Source organism: Triticum dicoccoides, chromosome 6A (genome assembly GCF_002162155.2).
Source record: "Triticum dicoccoides isolate Atlit2015 ecotype Zavitan chromosome 6A, WEW_v2.0, whole genome shotgun sequence".
Taxonomy (NCBI): domain Eukaryota; kingdom Viridiplantae; phylum Streptophyta; class Magnoliopsida; order Poales; family Poaceae; genus Triticum; species Triticum dicoccoides.
In genome coordinates, this window is record NC_041390.1 from 261129125 (window position 1) to 261148121 (window position 18997).

Sequence of the window (18997 nt, forward strand, 5' to 3'; positions counted from 1 at the left end):
TACAAATAGCCCACCCCCTACAGCCATAAACGGTTGGCTGCTCAGATTGAGAGTACGGCTTTTGTCGTTTGAGAGCAACCCACCTCGAAGCCTTTGAGAGAGAATTCCTTGCGAGGATAAAGCCCTAACCACCCAGAGCCAGAGAGAATTGGGCATCACTTAAGTCTTCTTGTCTGTGTGATCTGAAGACTTATTACACTTGAGGACTATGCATCCTCCGCCGGTTAGGCGTCGCGTTCTGAGCATCCAAGAGACATTGTGGACTGCCGGTGAATGAAGTCTGTGAAGGTTTGGGAGTCTACCTTGAAGACTTGCCAGAGTGATTGGGCGAGGTCTGTGTGACTTTAGCTCAAGGGGAATACGGTGAGGACTGGGTGTCCTGAGCTGCGTGTTTAGGACTGGGTGTCTGGGACTATGTGTCCTAAAATTTAAATACCTAGCCGCCCCAACCAGACGTAGAGTTGTCACACCAACTGGAACTGGTCCAACAAATCATTGTCTTCAACAAGTCACTGGTTTCATCTTCCCTTCCCTTTACTTACTGTTACTCCTTGTGAAGTCATTGTATGATTGCACTATCTTTTGTCTTCACTGAGTGACTGCATGTTCTGTTTGGCTTCATAATATCTTCCTACTTGATCCTTACTACCTAGCTGCTATTAGTCTTTGTGCTTTCACTTCATTGAATACTTGACTATGGTTTGCCTAGTGTAGTCTACCTTCCGCTGCATGGTAATCGGTTTATTTCTATCTTTTGTCTTCGAAACTTCCACGTTTTGAAGACTTTCATAAAAATCGCCTATTCACCCCCCCTCTAGTCGATATAACACACTTTCAATTGGTATCAGAGCAAGGTGCTCCCTTGTTCTGTGTGATTCGGTTTAACCACCTAGAGTTTTAGCTATGTCGACTGCATGGATAATTAAAGTCTCCGCTGCGTGCCCCGTCTTCGATGGAACTGAATATCCCTACTAGAAGAATAAGATGCGCATGCATCTTGAAGCCATTGACATCGACCTATGGTATGTTGTCGAAAACGGCATTCCCAAGGCTGGAGAAGGTGTCACTGCTGCTGATGTCAAGAAATTCGTTCAACTGGACTCTACTGCCAAGAATATCATCTGTGGTCATCTGACCAAAGGACAGTATGGGTGTGTTAGTGCTTTGAAGACATCTAGGCTAGTCTGGGACTGGCTCTCCAAGGTGAATGAAGGCGTCTCAACCCAGAGAGATCAGAGAATCAGTGTCCTTCGCAACCTCTTCAACTGCTTCAAGAGAAATGACAATGAGAATGTCCAACACACATTTGACCGACTCACTGACATCACAAATGAGCTTCAAGCCCTCGGCGCTACTGAGATCACCAAACATGAAGTCGTCAAGACACTACTGAGATCACTTGATAGTTCGTTTGACATTCTAGCCCTGATGATTCAAGAACGTCCTGATTTCAAGACACTCGATCCGTCTGACATACTTGAGAGGCTCAACACACATGAGTTTCAGCTTTCTGAGAAAAGAGATATCTACGGTCCAAACTATGGGAGAACTCGTGCCTTGAAGGCAAAAGTTGTCTCCTCATCTGAAGAAGAATCTGACAGCAGTTCTGATGATCCTGAAGACATTGGAAGGGAACTTGCTATGCTTGTCAAGAAGTTCCAAAAATTCACCAAGAAGAAAGGCTTCAGAAAGTCTTCCCGATCAAGCTCAAGGAATGATGAAGCTTCTGCTCATGACTACAAGAAGAAAACATGTCACAAGTGCAAGAAACTTGGCCACTTCATCTTTGAGTGTCCACAGTGGGACAATGACAACAAAAAGAAGAAGAAGAGCAAGGAATATGACTCTGACGACAAGAAGAAGAAGAAATACTCAAAGTCTTCTTCCAAGTCTTCATCAAAGTCTTCATCACACAAGAAGAGCTCATCTGGCAAGGCATGGCAAGGAAATGGATTCAGAGGAGGAGTCTGCTTCTGAGGAGGCGGAGGTGGAGTCTGAGGAGGAGTCCGATTCAGGCGTCGCAAGTCTGGCTATAGCATACGTTGCCAAGTCCATCTTCAACACTGAAGACAATGACTTCATCACCGACACTGATGCAAATGACAAGGACTACTCCTCTTCTACCTACTGCTTCATGGCACGCGGTGCCAAGGTAAACACACGCACTACTCACTATTAAACATCTAGTGACGATGACTCTGATTGTGATTCAAAACCCAGCTACAAAACACTTGCTAAAATTGCAACTGAACAACACAAAGCAATGGAACATATTCAAAAACTGTTAGACAGAAGCGATGATCTGTTAGGTGCTGAAATGACTCGATCTGAATCCTTAATTGAAGACATAAAAAATCTTCATATTAAGTATCAGGAACTTGAAAGTCGTTATGAAACTCTCTCAACAACTCATGAAAGGCTTTCCTATGATTATCTTCAAAGGAAGCAAGATCTTGAGAAATTGAGAGCGGTTCATGAAGATCTTCAAAAGGAAAACGAGTCACTTCACGCCAAACAGATAAGTCCCTCTCAGGAAGGATTTGAACCACCATGTCTTAAATGCATTGAGTGTGATAATGCTACTTCTGTTGCTGAATGTTCTACTGCTACTGCTGTTGTGATATCTTCAACTGTTGATGTGGTAACTAACACCTCTACTGAGGATACCACTGCTATTGCTGATGAGAATGCCAGGTTGAAGACATTGCTTGAAACAGGGATGTACAAAAGTCATAAAGGGCATCAGACGCTATGTGATGTCCTCAAAAAGCAGATTCTGAACCGAAACCCTAGGAAAGAGGGTGTTGGGTTCGTAAGGAAAATGAATGCAGATGGCTCTTACTGGAAACCTGAGCAGTACCCCAAAACCATGTGGGTTGCTGCAAAGGAACCTTCAGCAGATCCATCCAATCTATCTGGCTTCACCTGTGCTAACCCCATTATCATTGATGAATCCTTTGTTGCAAACTATATACTGTTTAAGAATCAGAATGGTGAAGTGTTTGCCAGGTACATTGGTACTAACTGCAGGAATGGACCGCCTATGAAGAAGATCTGGGTTCCGAAAAGGTGTCTGGAGAATCTTCCTGTGAATGTCATCATGACACCTCACATGAAGAAGACAAACCTCAGACCAAAGGCTTCATACGGTCCAAAGGCGTCATACAGACAGAGGACTCACCTGAGTCACACTAACGCAAATGTTTTGCAGGGAAACCATACTCAGGCATATGAATATGAGAGTGGTTCATGAAACCGCCATGTTCATAAGACCAAGAACTATTCTGCTTATTCTTATGAGTACTATTGTCCGCCTGCAAGACTGTTTGCTAGGGCTTCAAAGCCAAAATTCTCAGATGCTGCACTTAGACTTATTGCTTCTAAGCCACCCTTGAAGATGTGGGTGGCTAAGAAAGCTTAACTCTCTTTTGCAGGGAAAGGTCTCCAGCAGAAAACCAAAATTATCTGACGCTATTGCTGGGGACCTTAAACATCTTGTAGGGCGCAAGATCAAATGCCAAAATGGTCTTACTATGTACTTCGTACCTGAATCGCTTGCTACTCTCCCTATTAGTCCTAATCTGGATCTAAGCTTTCATAACCCACTGGTTCGTCAAATGTTTTTGCTTCACAATGCTCTTGGTGAAGCCTATCCCCCTAACTACACTGTAGGGTACGACACCAGCGTCTTCAGAATAGATTATTGATAGTGGGTGTACAAATCACATGACTGGCAAAAGAAGTCTTCTTATGGACTCAACCTTACGTCCATCCGACAAGAGCCACATCACATTTGCTGACACTGGTAAAAGTAAGGTATTGGGTCTAGGTAGAGTTGCAATCTCAAGGGATCAACACATGGATAAAGTCATGCTTGTTGAATCCCTTGGCTTCAACTTAATGTCTGTCTCAATGCTTTGCGATTTGAACATGATCGTAATATTTGGAAAATATCGGTGCCTTGTACTAATGGAATTTGACAAGTCTCTAGTGTTTGAAGGGTATCGAAAAGATGATTTGTACGTGGTAGATTTCTCAGCAGGGCCACAGCTTGTAGTGTGTCTTCTAGCAAAGGCTTCAGAATGCTGGCTCTGGCATCGGAGGCTTGGGCATGCTGGCATGAGGAACCTGCACACCCTTGCGAAGAAGAAGCATGTCATAGGCATCGAGGGCGTCAAGTTCAAGAAAGATCACTTATGCGGTGCCTGTGAAGCAGGGAAGATGACGAGGGCCAAACATCCCTCGAAGACAATCATGACCACTACTCGACCCTTCGAACTGCTTCACATGGATCTTTTCGGTCCCACTCATTGCTCAACTCTTACTACTACTGCTTGTCTCTATGGATTCGTCATTCTTGATGATTATTCTAGATATACTTGGGTGCACATAATCCTTTACAAGACTGAAGTGCAGGATGTCTTCAGACGCTTCGCCAATCAAGCTATGAACAATTTTGGCGCCAAGATAAAGCACATCAGAACTGACAATGGCACTGAATTCAAGAACACTGGCCTTGATACATATCTTGATACCTTGGGCATCACACATGAATTCTCAGCCCCGTACACGCCACAGCAGAATGGCGTCGTCGAATGCAAGAACAAAACACTAATTGAGATGGCCAGAACGATGCTAGATGAATACAAGACCCCAAGAAAATTCTGGCCTGAAGCCATTGATACTGCATGCCATACAATCAATCGTGTTTATCTTCACAAGCTTCTGAACAAGACATCTTATGAGCTCCTTACTGGCAAGAAGCCAAATGTCAGTTACTTCAGAGTATTTGGCGCAAGGTGCTGGATCAAGGACCCACATCACACCTCAAAGTTTGCACCAAAAGCACATGAGGGTTTTATGCTTGGATATGGAAAGGATTCACACTCCTACAGAGTCTTCAATCTCTTTCATTACAAAGTGGTTGAAACAGTGGATGTGCGGTTCGATGAGACCAACGGTTCACAAAGAGAGCAACTGCCAAATGTGCTAGATGAAGTTCCATCCATTGAATGAATCAAGCTAATGGGAACTGGAGAAATTATACCTTCTGAAGCTCATCCTGAAGAAGAACTTATCATCTCAGCACCTGATCAACATGAAGACAATGCTCAGTCTGAAGACATTCCTTCTAACAACGACAATGAACAGCAAGAGCAAAGTCTTCGCCCTGTACATCCTCGCGTTGCCAATGAAGTGCAGATTGAAAGAATAATTGATAGCATCAATGCACCTGGTCCACTCACTCATTCAAGGGCAACTCAGCTAGCAAATTTTTGTGGGCACTTCGCATTCGTCTCAATAACAGAACCCAAGAAAGTTGAAGAAGCCTTCATGGAACGTGAATGGATTCAAGCTATGCAAGAAGAGCTTCAACAGTTTGAGCTGAATAATGTATGGGAACTGGTTAAGCGTCCTGATCCACGGAAGCACAATATAATAGGCACCGAATGGATATATCGCAACAAGCAAGATGAGCATGGTGAAGTTGTCAGAAACAAAGCTCGTCTCATTGCTCAAGGATATACTCAAGTGGAAGGAATTGACTTCGATGAAACATTTGCTCCTGTGTCTAGACATGAAGCCATACGCATACTGCTGGCCTATGAAAATCATCATAACATACTTCTATATCAAATGGATGTGAAGAGTGCTTTTCTCAATGGCAAGATTGAAGAAGAAGTGTATGTTGCACAACCGCCTGGCTTTGAAGATCCAAAACATCCTGACATGGTATACAAGCTCAACAAGGCACTGTATGGCCTCAAACAAGCCCCTCGGGCCTGGTATGACACACTCAAATACTTCCTGAAGAGCAAAGGCTTCATACCTGGTTCCCTAGATCCCACTCTCTTCACGAAGACATATGATGGTGAACTGTTTGTGTGCCAAATATATGTGGATGACATCATCTTCGGCTGCACCAATCAGAAGTATAGTGAAGAGTTTGGATATATGATGCAAGAGCAATATCAGATGTCCATGATGGGGGAGCTGAAGTTCTTGCTCGGTCTTGAAATACGACAACAACGCAATAGCATCTTGATATATCAAGAGAAGTATCTCAAAGATTGCCTGAAGAAGTTTGGTATGCAAGACTACAAAGGCTTCACAACACCAATGCCAGCCAAACATCATCTGGGTCCCGACGACAATGAATTCTTACAGCATCACATAAATTCTCCCGAAGCCAGTTCCTGTTGGTCCAGCAAGTGAAAACCTTTGAAGCCTTTGAACGTCTTGAAGCCTTTCAAGTTAAAGTTTATGGCTTCAGAAAAGCAACAAGGAAGGGTGGCAGAAAGCGTCGTGGTGAAACATCCAGAGATCTGCCAGATGAACTCTTAGAAATGTACAAGACAGATCCTGAAGAGGATTACAATCAGCGCAAGACCCGAATCCAATGGATTTGAAGATATTGGGCAGAACAATGGTTCAAATACAGATTTGTTACCCAGGAATATGCTGAGAAAAACACCATCAAGAGACCATGGGGAGATATCCTATACAAGAATCTTCTACCCAGGTCCAGAGATGAAGCCATTGCTCAAGGCTTCTATCCATGCATGGTCCGTGGGCCACATCCAGCTGATGCACACCCATCGTCACTACTATGGTGTCGTGACGACAATCTGTTCAAGCGCAATTTCCAATTTGCCCAGAACTCTACGAAGCGGAACAAGAAGACTTTCAAGTTAGACTTCAACCCTGGTCCCTCAGCACCAAGGGCAGATGGCACACGAGATGCAGAACCAAATGTCATCGGTCCTTTCGACAACCTTCAAGGTCTCATCACCCACATCTTGGTTCAAGGGACTGCAGTGAATGAGCCTGCAGCTGACGCTGAATCAGATGAAGCGCCTGCAGCGCCGAAGCCTCAGAAGCTGAAGAAGCCTAAAGCTTCAAAGCCTGCCCCTTCACCAAAGATCTCACGGGCGAAGCCACTGGCAACTGCACCTCCTGAAGACAGTGTGCAGTCCGAAGACTTATCACGCATCTCCAAGCCCCAGAAGAGCAAGATGCCTTTGCCACACACCAGCCAAGAGCTGACAGCTGCTGCCATTCTGCGCAATGATGACATAGATCTGTCAAGTGATGAAGATCTTGCTGATGACGCTCTTGAGAAACTCATCAAGAGTAAAGAAGAAGCAGAAATCTTCAATGATCTGCCGCTCTTTGATGTAACAATCATCCACACCTTCATTGATGAATGGTTTGACACGCCAAACATCATCTTTGAAGATCTTCAGCTACCCATTGGCCTCAGTGTCGCCTTCCATGGCGCCATTGCTTCAGAACTAGCCATCGCCCAACGCGTTGTTGAACTGAAGCAGAAGATTGACTATGAAAAAGCTCAGTTCAAGAAGCATATGGCCAAGCTCAGCGTGCAAGATGTGAAGAACTTCAAGATCATGCTGCACGAGCTCAAAGAAGCATTTCTGAAGAAACGTGCAGAAGCTCAGGGTTCACGTGAGCGCATGAAGGCTCGCTGACAAATGTGTGCAAGCCTACAATGAGGCTGAGAAGCACAAGGCCCTTGGGCATCCTGGCATCGACCCCAGGATGGCCGCAAAGAAGAAGAAGAAGAAGAAACCTGCTACGGCTGAACCTGATGCACGACGGCAGGAAGCAGTTCCGATTGTCTTCCCAACTAGACTGACTGGCTCGAAGCCAAAAAGCCAGTCAACCGCTTCAGAGCTCAAGAAGACAAGGATTGCTGAAGCTGAAGCCAGGAAGAGGAAACACTCTGAAGCCTCTCCTACTGCCCCCTCCAAGAAGAAGAGGAAGACCAAGAAAGAATGGGCTGCTCCCACAGAGCCCTTGATAGTTGAACCTATTTCTATGGTCTATCCTGAAGCTGAACGTCAACTGACAATCCATGAGCCTGCTTCCACAGAGGCTCATGAAGCTGAAAACATTCGAGCAGCTGATCCCATCGCTGCTGAAGACATTGGTCAATATGACAATGTAGCAGATGGTGCAGTCCTTCCTCAGCTTGAAAATAGCGAACTCATCAGCATTGGTCGTCCACTGACGCCAATCGCATAGGATGCTTCATTGGCGGATCTCCCACAAGAGGAAGAAGACTATGAGGCCCAGCCCACTCCAACTCCACAGGCGTCGTCTGCGTTCCGCAGGCTTCGCAAAGGTCCAAGGCCTCAAGTCTCTGCTAAAGACATTCTGGCTGCATCAGCCGTGGAAGAAGAAGTACCACAAGTTGCCACTTCCCCGTCCCACCAAGAAGCAGTTCTCCAGGAGAACGTGCTTGAAAATCCTGCGGGTGCCACAACCACCAATGAAGCTAATGTGGAGCCCTCCCCAACAAAAGCTTCAGAAGACAGCGAAGCCACTGATCCTGCCACTTCTGTTCCTGAGTCTGCTGCAGGTCCCCAGTTCGACTATCATGTTGAGCACAGGCCTCAGGTACAGAAGCCAATCCCAAGATTGCCAAGGTTCCTAGGTCCTGCATCAGCACCTGGCTCCTTCAACATCAATGGCTTCAGGGCAGACAACACATTCTTCAATAGCTCTAGGAACCCCTACTCAAGGGAAAGGATATCATCTGATTGGTTCTGGAGCTATCCTCAGTGAAGCTATTACTCATGCATTCTTTACAACCAAGGTCGCATCTTCCCACAGAAGCGCCTTGACATTGAAGCTATAGCTAGTATGCCCTGTCTGGAAGAAGCTTTGGATTGCTTCAAGCAAGTTGGACTGCTGCCGTTCATTACTGACCAGGAGCATTGGAATGAAGAGCTGCTGCTCCAATTCTATGCCACATTACACATCCGCGGGTACAGCAGAGATCCGAAGACTTGGGTCCTGGAGTGGATGACTGGCAACATTCATCACGAAGCCAATGCATTTGACATCATTGAGCTCACTGGCTTGCCCACTCCTGGCGATCTCTTCGAGCATGGCTGTCAGCTGCATACTGAAGCTATTGAGAGCATCTTTCAGAAGCCAGAACCTGATATGAGTCAGATGCTCAGCATGATGAAGCCATTGCCCCAAGATGCTGCTTATCCCACGGAGTTCTTCGTTGAAGACCTTAAGTATCTGCCAAGAACCATTTATCACATCATTAGGGGAACTCTCTGGCCCATCAAAGGGCACTCTCCAAATGCGAAGCTTGAGGGTGCAATGAAGACTTTGATATTCTATATTCTTCATGGCAAATGCTTCAATGCATAGGACTTCTTCATATGCCAACTTGCTGCATCAGGCACTGATCTATTTGGTTTGAAGTTTTACGCCCCTTGGGTCATGTGGCTGATCAAGCTACACTCCGCTATCTCGTATCAGCCCTCATCACGCAACCATCAGATCTTCTTGCCTGATGTGGATATGTCTACTGAAGCCATATATTCTGAGCCTACCAAGCAACCTCTAAGTCTTCAGAATGCAGAACATCAGAGTTTTACTCAGAACATTGAAGGTGTTGAAGCAGTCTCTCGGGTGTATCCTTTGGCTGGCACTACACGTGCACCACACCCTGCTTCCACTGAAGCCACTGATAGTACAACTGCTCCAAGACCCAAGAAGCGCACTCGTGTTCTCAACGACCGAGAGCTTCTTGTGGCTCTACATCAGAAACAGGATAGGCATCATGACTGGCTGAAGCGTCAGATGAAAAGCCTCTTGGTGGATGTTAATCGCATTCGAAATCTTGCCACCAAGAATGCTTTCGTTGCCCATGAAACCTGTCGCCGCACATGGAAAGGGCTCACGATGATGTGTTCTGAAGCTGATCTTCAAGACGATGGCTTCACGGAGCGATTCAAGTTTGACTCCACACCTCCTCGAAGAGTTGTGCTGCTAGGAACTCCATCCCTTGAAGACTCTGAGTTCTCTTCCTCAGCTGCAACGGTGATTGCCAGAATTATCGAAGATGAAGACGATGCTACTTCACCGCCACCTCCTTCAGCATCGCCAAGCTCTTCAGCACCGCCAAACACCACCAACGACCCTGCTACTTCACCTACTCCTCATGGGAACGAGTAGAGACTCTATGTCTTCAAACCTTTTTGGTCCTTACTAACAAAAGGGGGAGAAGCATATGAGGTTGATAGTCTTCAAGCGGGTCCATATGGGGGGTGCTTTATATTTTTGCTTCGTGATTACAACTCTTGTTTTGCTACATTTGGTTCTTTGAGTTTTAGCACTTGAACTAGATGGTCGTCTGCTACTTATTTGCCACCTTGTTTTTGCGATGATAAATTCCGCATGTGCGACGATAAATTCCGCACTTAGATCATTCTGCAGACGTCCATTTTCCATTATGCATGTCATTATCTTCATATGCTTTCACATGCATAGTGGATTGTCATCATAAGTTGAAGTGGATCTCCATAAGTACATCCTTCCATGTGCATTTGCATTCCAAAAGCAAATTACATATATGCACATCTTCAGGGGGAGCCCTTGCAACTTATGAAGACAATTCCTTATCCTTTACAATTTCACAGATTATATTCCCTGTTGAAAACTTCAACTAGTTTGTCATCAATCACAAAAAAGGGGGAGATTGTAAGTGCATCTAGTGCCACCCCTAGTTGGTTTTGGAGTATTGATGACAAACCTAGTTGAGGGACTAATGTGTTTGTGAGAATTGCAGGAGAACACAGGTAGAAGTCCCTCATTGATTCGGTTTTCCTACCAGAGATGACCCCTAAAATGTATGAAGACATTGAAGTCAAAGGTGGTATATGAAGATACTCACATTGAAGACTATGACAAGAGAAGACACCACATGAAGCCTATGGAACTCGAACACTTAGATCTTTCGTAGTTCTTTTTCTTTTGTGTTGAGTCATAGGAACCACCGTACTGTTAAGTGAGGTCCAAGAGAACCAGTCAGATTGACTGAAGTGATGCCTAACCAAAACCTATGTCTTTGAGTGAAGACTTTGAGAGTGAATCTTGTCTAGAGTCGGACAAGTCAGCTTTGCTTGTAGCCCAAGTAAAGTTGCCGTGTGAGTTTGAAATCTGACCGTTGGAACACGTGTCAGTTCCTTAGTGACCCAGGGTCATTTCGGACAAATCAGGTCGGGTTGCCAAGTGGCTATAAATAGACCACCCCCTACAACCATAAACGGTTGGCTGCTCAGATTGAGAGTACGGCTTTTGTCGTTTGAGAGCAACCCACCTTGAAGCCTTTGAGCGAGAATTCCTAGCGAGGATAAAGCCCTAACCACCCAGAGCCAGAGAGAATTGGGCATCACTTAAGTCTTCTTGTCTGTGTGATCTGAAGACTTATTACACTTGAGGACTGTGCATCCTCCAACTGGTTAGGCATCGTGTTCTGAGCATCCAAGAGACATTGTGGACTGCCGGTGAACGAAGTCTGTGAAGGTTTGGGAGTCTACCTTGAAGTCTTACCAGAGTGATTGGGCGAGGTCTGTGTGACCTTAGCTCAAGGGGAATACGGTGAGGACTGGGTGTCCTGAGCTGCGTGTTCAGGACTGGGTGTCCGGGACTGTGTGTCCTAATATTTAAATACCTAGCCGCCCCAACCAGACGTACAGTTGTCAAAGCAACTGGAACTGGTCCAACAAATCATTATCTTCAATGAGTCACTGGTTTCGTCTTCCCTTCCCTTTACTTACTGTTACTCCTTGTGAAGTCATTGTATGATTGCACTATCTTTTGTCTTCACTGAGTGACTGCATGTTCTGTTTGGCTTCATAATATCTTCCTACCTGATCCTTACTACCTAGCTGCTATTAGTCTTTGTGCTTTCACTTCATTGAATACTTGACTATGGTTTGCCTAGTGTAGTCTACCTTCCGCTGCATGGTAATCGGTTTATTTCTATCGTTTGTCTTCGAAACTTCCACGTTTTGAAGACTTTCATAAAAATCGCCTATTCACCCCCCTCTAGTCGATATAACGCACTTTCAACCCCGCCCTATCTTGACATTCTCCGCACGCTTTAGCCGTCCGCTATGCACTGGAGCTTCTGGAGGCCTGCGCTGAATATGCCCAAACCATCTCAGACGATGTTGGACAAGCTTCTCCTCAATTGGTGCTACCCCAACTCTATCTCGTATATCATCATTCCGGACTCGATCCTTCCTCGTGTGGCCACACATCCATCTGAACATACACATCTCCGCCACACGTAACTGTTGAACATGTCTCCTTTTAGTCGGCCAACACTCCGTGCCATACAACATTGCGGGTCGAACCGCCGTCCTGTAGAACTTGCCTTTTAGCTTTTGTGGCACTCTCTTGTACTACCCATATCATCAATATTAATCAAGCAGGACGTAGGGTTTTACCTCCATCGACAGGGCCTGAACGTGGGTAATACTTCGTGTCCCTTGCCTCCTGTTACCATCCTGCCTAGACGCACAGTTCGGGACCCCCTACCCGAGATCCGCCGGTTTTGACACCGACAGTCCCCATGACTCATAGATACTTCCAAATAGATGTAGGTGCCGATGATGCCAGTCCAGGGGACGCTACCAAACTCAAGTGGGAGTTCGACGAGGATTCGGGCCGTTACTATGTTTCTTTTCCGGATGATCAGTAGAGGAGCCCAGTTGGGGCGATCAGGGATCTAGCATTTGGGGTTGTCTTTCTTTATTTTGGTTCCGTAGTCGGACCTTGATTGTATTCTGGATGATGTATGATATATTTATGTATTGTGTGAAGTGGTGATTGCAAGCCGACTCTTTATCCCTTTCTTATTCAGTACATGGGATGTGTAAAGATTACCCCTCTTGCGACATGCCTACCATGCGGTTATGCCTCTAAGTCGTGCTCCGACACATGGGAGATATAGCCGCAGCCTGAGTGTTAAACCCACCATCCTCAGTAGCAATCATCACACGCTTAGATCAACATTCTCTCGCATAATGACCTCCACCCCTTGCAACGACGATAAATAATATCATGTGTTTGCCCTGTTGATGACATGGATGAAGAACGGCTCTATGCAGGCCCAGAAGGTGTGCTTTTTGCAGATAGTGGTGGTTGTGCCTGCTTTCTTGTATCACAGCTTGAGGTGGCAGATGAGGGAGGTGTCGGTGCAGTAGAATGTGTGGAAGTAGAGGATGCACATGGTGTCCAAGATGAAGGTCGACCTGCAGAAAAGTTAGTTCACGCCAATGCATGTCGATCCTGCACTTCACGTTCAACTTTACAAGCAAGATGGAATAAACGAGTGATATTATTATACTCCTTATACTCTAGAATGGTGTGAATCTCTCTATTTAATACACCCATATAACATGCAAGCATATCTTCATTATCCTCAACAATACCACATCTAATCATGCCAATTTGTAATCCTGATAATATTCTTCTACAGAATTTTTTCCTTGTCTCAAACACTGCAATTTTTGAAGCAATTCGCGTTGATAATATGGTGGAACCCAACGAGTACACATAGCATTTTTCAAAGCAGCCCAAGTAGATGGAATAGGATATAATCTACAATGTTCAGACCACCATACACATGCAAAACTAGGGAAAGCACAAACAACAGCAACAACACGTCTCTCCTCGGGATATTGTAAACACGTAAAACAATGTTCAGTTTCTAACTCCCAAGTAAGATATATATCGGGAACATATCTAGCCTCAAATGGTGGAATATTCAATTTGAGTTTAGGAAGATGGTCATGATCTCGTACCTCAGCTGGTAGTGCAGCCCTACCATTGCAGTTATATGCATGCGGACGACCTGGTGCTGGTGGTTGCACGTGGTTCTGATTTTGACCAACTTCATCCTAGTAATCATCATCCTCCTCGGCACGAACACCAGCAGTAGTAGGAGCCAAAGAAGCATCAACAGTAGGTAGAACAGCACCAGAAGTTTGGCCATCCTCAATAGGAACACGCTTCGCTCGTCTGAACTGATTCGGCAGGGGGCGCTGTTGTTGTCGTTGCAGAGGTCCGACAGGTGCAGCCGTTGGTGGTTGTGGAAGACGCGAGAGCAATTCATTAAACAAGTTTTCCGGCTTTGTCTCGAACGACTTCTCCATGCCATCTATCTTCTCCATGGCCTCTTCAAATCTGTTTAGCACATCTCCCACTTGGCCACTCATCATTTGCTGAAATTTATCATGCAACTCCTTGTTTGTCATGTTCTCCCAGTCAATCTCGCTGGCTTGTGGTCATGCCATGGTTAGCAGCAATAGAAACACACAAGAATATGATCTTACAAACAACTAGAAAGTGGCAGTGTGTCACAAATCCGTCAAGCAAATCTCAAATTCTTACCAGCTCTTGTTCAGTAGCAGGTGGTGATTGGCAACAGTTGTAGTCAAAACTCTCAAAACTTGGACAGAGCGATTAGCAAGGAGAATCAAACGCACGACGTAGATGTATGTGGGGTTGGGAAGGCTTATAATATGGTAGAAAAAAGGGTCAACAATAATCAATTCAGAGATGCAACGTTGAATAAACGCGCAATGACGGTACTGGCTGGTCCTAGGCTAGACCGTGCTAGAGACACGAGCCTAGAACACTAACAAAATCATGGCACTGCACGGAAACAAGGGAAAAGCACACCCTGGAAAAAAATCATTGTTTTGCACTCTTTTTTCACACTTTTTTTTGCGCTCCTCTTTTTTGTTGAAAATCACTATATTGGTGAGTGTCTCAAAACTCTTCCCAAGTCAAACTAACAGGATAGGCACAAAAAATTTTGACAATTTTTTTTCAGAAATCAGGGCAGTGACGAGGAAAAAGTTGGAAAAAATCACTATGATGGCGAGTGTCTCAAAAGACTTAGAAAAGCCTAAAAACATGATAGGGAAAAATATTTTCGCCTGCCGAAATTTTGGCCTAAAAACTGCCCGGGGGTCTCCAAACTTTTTTTTCCGAGACCTACTCAGGCAAGGAAACACGAATCGGAAAATAGATGGATCTCGAATACAAACCTATTATGAAAAGAACTCGGATTGGTGGTGGATATATGATGTAAGATATGGCGGTGGTGGTGGTATATGGTAGCGGTGGTGGATAAGGATTGGTGGTGGTATATGGATACGGATCGATGGCAGAGAAGCGGTGGTGGTAGATGGAAGGGGGGATGATGATGGTGCGGCGGCGGCGTGACAACTTATGACCAGAACTCGAAACTCTAAAAGACTAGACACTAAGACCAGAAACTTGATACGGCGATGCAGCCGTAAATTCAACAAATCAAAATATTGAAAACACTATGCAAAGGCTCAGACTGGTTCGGATATGATGAACTAACCCTAATTGTTTTGTGGCTTTTCATGGACTGTAGGTATGAAGAACATGCTTGATCTAAATTATCTCACCGAGCAACCTGGAAATCTGATACCACTTGATAGAGGCGAGGGTCCTGATCTTTCGATGATATGGTGGCTATCATTTTTGGTGGAGTAGACTTTGACGATCTGACTACGAACGTGCAAGGATGTCGCGCCTTCGCAATCGCTAAACCAACTCCGAGAGGTTATTGACCACGATGAAGCAAAATCAACCTGACCATGAGGGTCTATTTCCTAGAAGCAAACGAAGAACAAACAAGGAACTGAAAATTCAATCTTGATATTGTGAATAAAAGAGGAAAGCTTTATTGATCAAGTGGGGTTCTGTGACTTTTTCGTTTGTTCGTTGAACACAAATGAAGTATGCAAATTTGATGCTATGGCGAAATTTTAATCTAAACAAAACCCAAAGTCTAAACGATGCCTTAAGGGCTGTATATATGGAGGAAGAGGGGGAATTTCGTGGCCCTTGGAGGAGGGCTTCGAAACCAACCCTAACTCTTGTTTCCCCACACATACGGACTCTAAAAATAGCCTATAATCAAGTATTTCAAAATTACATGGGCTTGGCCCAATAATTAGGTGACGAAGCACCTAGAATATCCTCTGGAAAAAATTTATGAAGTGGCATCTTGTATATTTCTTCCAAGGCTTCATGCACTCATTATGATGGCTTCAAAGTCCTGGAATCATCATTTGTAACTCCGTTCTTGTTCCCCTTGCGGATGCCGTCATCATTATTAACGACAAACTTGCTCCAAGGTTCGTATTTCTTGTCCAAACTAGGACCTTCATTTGTAAGCAAAACAAATGTATCCAATTTAGGTGAAAGTGCAACTATCCCTAGGTGGTTTTGGTAATTCATAACAACATATAGCTCATTGAGCTAATACTATTCCAAGATAATTATTTCATGAAAGCTCAATGATTGGCATGGCATGGATGTGAAAGTGGAACCCTCAAAATGCTAAGGACAAAGGATTGGATCAAGCTCAAAAGCTCAAGACTCTTCATTTTATATTTTAGTGATCCAAGATCACATTGAGTCTTTAGGAAAAGCCAATACTATTAAGGAGGGATGAGGTGTTGCTTAATGAGCCTCTTGCTTCATGTGCTTAATGATATGCTCCAAAATCCTCAACTACTTTCCCATATCCACATATGACCTAAACCCTAAGCCAAACTCGGTCCTACCGATTCTTCCTATCCGGCGCCACCGAGTTTCACTTGTCATTAGCCACTGCCAAACCCTAGCAATTCGGTTCTACCGATAAGGATCTCGGTCTCACCGAGATGGGGTTGCAAACTCTCTGTTTCCCTCTCGTAACTTTTCGGTCTTACCGAAAGAGCGAATCGGTCCCACCGAGATTGCAATGTAAACTCAGTGTTTCCCCTTTGTAACTTTTCGGTCTCACCGAGTTCCACTCGGTCTCACCGAAAGAGCAAATCGGTCCCACCGAGTTTGCCTGACCAACTCTCTGGTTAGCTAATTACCAAATTCGGTCTCACCGAGTTTGTGTAATCGGTCTCACCGAGATTACGTTATGCCCAAACCCTAACCGAATCGGTCCTACCGAGTTGCATGTCAGTCCCACCGAAATTCCTAACGGTCACTAGGTTTACTACTTCGGTCAGACCGAGTTTTCTGATTCGGTCCCAACGAGATTGGTAAATTGTATGTAACGGTTGGATTTTGTGTGGAGGCTATATATATCCCTCCACCTCCTTCTCATTCGAAGAGAGATCCATCAGAACACACACACCATTCCAACTCATATGTTCTGAGAGAGAACCACCTACTCATGTGTTGAGACCAAGACATTCCATTCCTACCATATGAATCTTGATCTCTAGCCTTCCCAAGTTGCTTTCCACTCAAATCTTCTTTCCACCAAATCCAAATCCTATGAGAGAGAGTTGAGTGTTGGGGAGACTATCATTTGAAGCACAAGAGCAAGGAGTTCATTACCTACACACCATTTGTTACTTCTTGGAGAGTGGTGTCTCCTAGATTAGCTAGGTGTCACTTGGGAGCCTCCGACAAGATTGTGGAGTTGAACCAAGGAGTTTGTAAGGGCAAGGAGATCGCCTACTTCGTGAAGATCTACCGCTAGTGAGGCAAGTCCTTCGTGGGCGATGGCCATGGTGGGATAGACAAGGTTGCTTCTTCGTGGACCCTTTGTGGGTGGTTGCTTCTTCGTGGACCCTTCGTGGGTGGAGCCCTGTGTGGACTCGCGCAACCGTTGCCCTTGGGTGGAGCCCTGTGTGGACTCGCGCAACCATTACCCTTCGTGGGTTGAAGTCTCCATCAACGTGGATGTAGGATAGCACCACCTATCCGAACCACGGAAAAAAACATCCATGTCTCCAATAGCGTTTGAATTCTCCAAACCCTTCCCTTTATATTCTTGCAAGTTGCATGCTTTACTTTCCGCTGCCAATATACTCTTTGCATGCTTGCTTGAATTGTGTGATGATTGCTTGACTTGTCCTAAAATAGCTAAAATCTGCCAAGAACTAAAATTGGGAAAAGGTTAAGTTTTTATTTGGTCAAGTAGTCTAATCACCCCCCTCTAGACATACTTCGATCCTACATTAGGCAGCATCATATTCTCATGAACATTAGAATTGTTAGAAAGAAACGAAAGTACTTGGTAATTCAATTGGCGTGTGCGAGCTCTAGTAATTGGTCCAGTATGTATAGCAGCAGGGATGTGGGTGTAACAATGGTACTAATGTCCTCATCACGCTATTCGCCTTGTCCGCGGCCCGCTCGATGCCAACGCGCTGGTCGCTAGGCTCGACCGCCTACACCTGGGTGAAGTAGAGGAACATGGCCATCGCATCCTTGAGCTGGTGATCTCCAATGAAGTAGCCAACTTGGAGCTCGAGATCGCGCTCCAGATGTATTGCGAGTGTGTCAACCGCTTGGATGAACGCCTGCACGTGTTCAGGCAAAGGTAAGAGCTACCATAGGCAAGGGCTGTTGGTCATGGTCTCATGGACACATTTTATTTTGTTGAGTCGTTTCGGCATGGATTGCTATGTATTCACAGCAATCATAATATTGCTCTCTTTATTGCTTTGTTTCAATGTGTGTACTCGGTTTTCCGATTTTATATGTTCTGTTTCAAGGTGTGTGTATATATGTTTTCCATTCTGTATATGTGGATGAGAACAACTAGATACAAATTAGTATACAAAAACTGGTAGAAAATGGAATTCATAATATATATATTAATTGTTCATTAGTTCATCACAGAATATATATAGTATCATCACATATACGTGATGATACTTAACTACTAGGTACAATGCATAAAGTTTAAAATGAACAATACTAAAACTAATAATCCCTCTTGGGGGCAATATTCCGGCAGCCACTCACTAGTAGCTCCCTGGTGCGCGGCGTCTTCCCAGCGCGGAGGCAGTACTCCGCCTCCTCCGCCTCGCAACGCTTGACATACCGATATGCCTCTTGCTGGCCGACGAGCACGAATGATCTTGCTATTTTGTCGGGCACCCATCGGAGCTCCTCGGAAATATGCCCTAGAGGCAATAATAAAGTTGTTATTTCATATTTCCTTATATCATGATAAAAATTTATTATTCATGCTAGAATTGTATTAACCGAAAACTTGATACATGTGTGGATACCTAGACAAAACACTGTGTCCCTAGTAAAGCCTCTACTAGACTAGCTCGTTAATCAAAGATGGTTAAGTTTCCTAACCATAGAGATG